This window comes from Myotis brandtii, unplaced genomic scaffold, assembly GCF_000412655.1.
Source record: "Myotis brandtii unplaced genomic scaffold, ASM41265v1 scaffold225, whole genome shotgun sequence".
Lineage (NCBI taxonomy): Eukaryota > Metazoa > Chordata > Mammalia > Chiroptera > Vespertilionidae > Myotis > Myotis brandtii.
In genome coordinates this window covers 1,695,757-1,698,551 of record NW_005358435.1, presented here as the reverse complement: position 1 = coordinate 1,698,551, position 2,795 = coordinate 1,695,757, and the positions used below count along the sequence as shown (strand labels likewise).

Sequence of the window (2,795 nt, the reverse complement as noted above, 5' to 3'; positions counted from 1 at the left end):
ATTATACACTACATTATATGTGAACATATTTCATATATAATTTATACATGCATTTTTGAAACATTCAAAATTAAATGTGCAATTACTGATTTGTTAAGAATAGAATATTTTGCTCTTGGGATTGAAAAAGTCCTAAAAACTAAGTTCAGTTCAGTGGCAGGTGACAGCATGATACATTTTGTAGCCATTTATGAATTCCATATTTTTCTTTGGATCGAGCAGAGCTCATAGGCCCTTGAGTCTAGTGCCCCAGAAGCCTATAAAAATATCCTTGGAGGTTTAGGCAAAGCCACCCTCAGCGTTCTTTGACCCCGCCTGCTGTCCCATTCCATTTGCTAGTTATCATTTCTGATGTCCCTTGTAGCCTGAGGAGGTGAGGGTGAGGCTCAGAGGGGTGGGGGCTTGTGTCCAGGTGTGGCAATTAATCTTCAAATATTTCTTAATCTTCCACTCTATGCAAACACACTGGATGCAAATCCTCTATGTGATGAAAAGAAATATTCAACAAAATCCCTTTAGGACATTGCAAATGAATATGGTAGATTAGGTTCACAAGCTGTACTCTTAGAAGAGAAGATTCTTGACCCCTAGGCCTTATAAGAAAAATGCAAATATAAATCACAATATCCTTTTTTTTTTTCATTTATCCGATTAGCAGATACCAAAGTTTGATAACACTGTCTTTGCAAGGTGTGGGGCAGCAGACGTGGGGCAGCAGAATCTCACATACCTGGCCTGGCCTCCTGGGTGGGAGTGAAAATTGGTTCTACCCCCTTGGGGGGCATTTGGCAACATTTACTAAAGTAAAAGATGTACATGTCCTTTGGCCTAACAATTATTCTGCTGGAAATTCACAGAAAGTACGGACTGAACACGGGACAAATGATGTATGTTCAAGGAAATACATTGCAGCCTCCTATGTAAAAGCTAAATAATGGAAACAACCAAAATGTCCATTAGAGGAAGCTGTCAAAATAAGTGATGGCCATCCAGAATACGGCATTGTATTGCTGCAGCTGGAGGCAGCTGTGTTTATACTGACATGGAATATTGTGCGTGTGGTAGAGTGAAATGAAGAAGCAAGCTGCCAAACCGTGATATGGATGCTACCCATTCAGCCGAGTGGAAAAAAAATACTAGGCTGAACCGTGTGAAAGTACCAATCAGTATTAGTCCATTTTTGACATGTAGACATAACAATTTTATATAATTCAATATTACATATATATGTATATATGTGTACACACATTTACTTAAACTTTTTTGGGGGTAGGAGGTACAAATTACTTTATTTGAAGGAATGGTACAAATGAAAGACATGAGTGGATGATTTGGTACAAGTTATCTAAAATAATAAAAGCATAATATGCTAATTAGACCAGACAGCTGAACGACCTTCCAGACGAAGCTGGGGCTACAAGGGCTGAGCTGCTTGCATGATTTTCGCGCATCAGGCCTCTAGTCCTATATAATAAAAGCCTAATATGCAAATTGAACGGTGGAATGACCAGTCGCTATGACGTGCATTGACCACCAGGGGGCAGATGCTCAACGCAGGAGGTGCCCCCAGCCCGCAGGCCCCAGGCCAGCCAAGGTGGGTGCCAGTGGGGGTCCCCTGATCGCCCCACTGGTCACACCACAGATTGGCCCTGATTGCCTGTCAGGCCTAGGGACCCTACCCATGCACAGATTTCGTGCACCAGGCCTCTCGTAGAAAAGATAAAGGTAACTGCAACATGTACGTACTGCTCTGGTGACCAGGATGTCACCCCCGTGGATACAGGAAGCCAGCCCGAGGCTTAGCTCTCCTTGCTGTCTCCCAGGATATGCCTGCCATGCCGGTTTCAGGTGCCCCCAACCTGTGCCTGTTAGTTTCGTGATTACCTGATTCTCTGATGGATTTCACCTGCTCATTCAGGTAGTGCGTCTCAGTGAAGTCACACAAATGAGGGTCATTTTTGTCAGTGGCCAGTGTGTGCAATTCTAGTAATGACTGATTCACACTCTTTTCCAAGTGTAATGCACACTCCACAGCACTCAGCCCATTCTCCCAGCTCTCGGGTCTGGTTTCTTGACATCCTGAAGGAAGATTCAGCCACGTCGGTGGTCCTGCGGCTTCATCAGTTTCTCAGCATGTTCAATCTCCTCGTGAGATTGGTGAAGAAAATACTTGGCAAAGTTCTTCAAAGCCACATCGTCACGGTCAACGTACTAAGACATGGACAGGTAGACGGAGGAAGCGTAGAGCTCTAGGTTGGTCTGGCGGTTGATGGTGGCCTCCAGTCCTGGTAGCAGTTCCCATACACCTAGGAGGTGGACATGGTCACTGTGGTCATCACCGTCATCTCGATGGGTGGTGGAGGAGAGGCGTGGCTTCAGAGGAGGGGCGGCTGTGGGCGCTAGAGCCGTGGCAGGGGCCTGGAGGTGCTCCCAGGGCACTGTGAAGAGGCTGGATCTCAAGTACTGGCTGGGATGGGGGTTGAGTGCCCAGTTCCGTCCAAACACCGTAGAAGCAGGAATCCCCCGGGACTCTTGGTGAGGACTCTAAACTTTTAACTTTGAGAGACCTGTAGATTCATATGCAGTGTTTTCAGTGGTTAGATCGTCAGCCTGTGCATCAAAGTGTCTCCGGCTCAATTCCCGGTCAAGGGCACATTCCTGGGTTGTAGGTTCAAATGATCCCAGCCCACCCTACACCCCCTCCCCGCACTCCATGAAGACAACTAATCAATCAGTCAATGTCTCTCTCACATTGGTGTTTCTCTCTCTCTCTCTCTCCTCCTCCTCCTCCCTTC

The 2,795-nt window shown here is 46.0% G+C and overlaps 1 pseudogene; it reads right to left on the bottom strand.

The window, feature by feature from the left end:
* Positions 1 to 1,765: 1,765 nt before the first annotated feature.
* On the bottom strand, positions 1,766 to 2,345 carry LOC106726082 (annotated as a pseudogene).
* Positions 2,346 to 2,795: the final 450 nt, after the last annotated feature.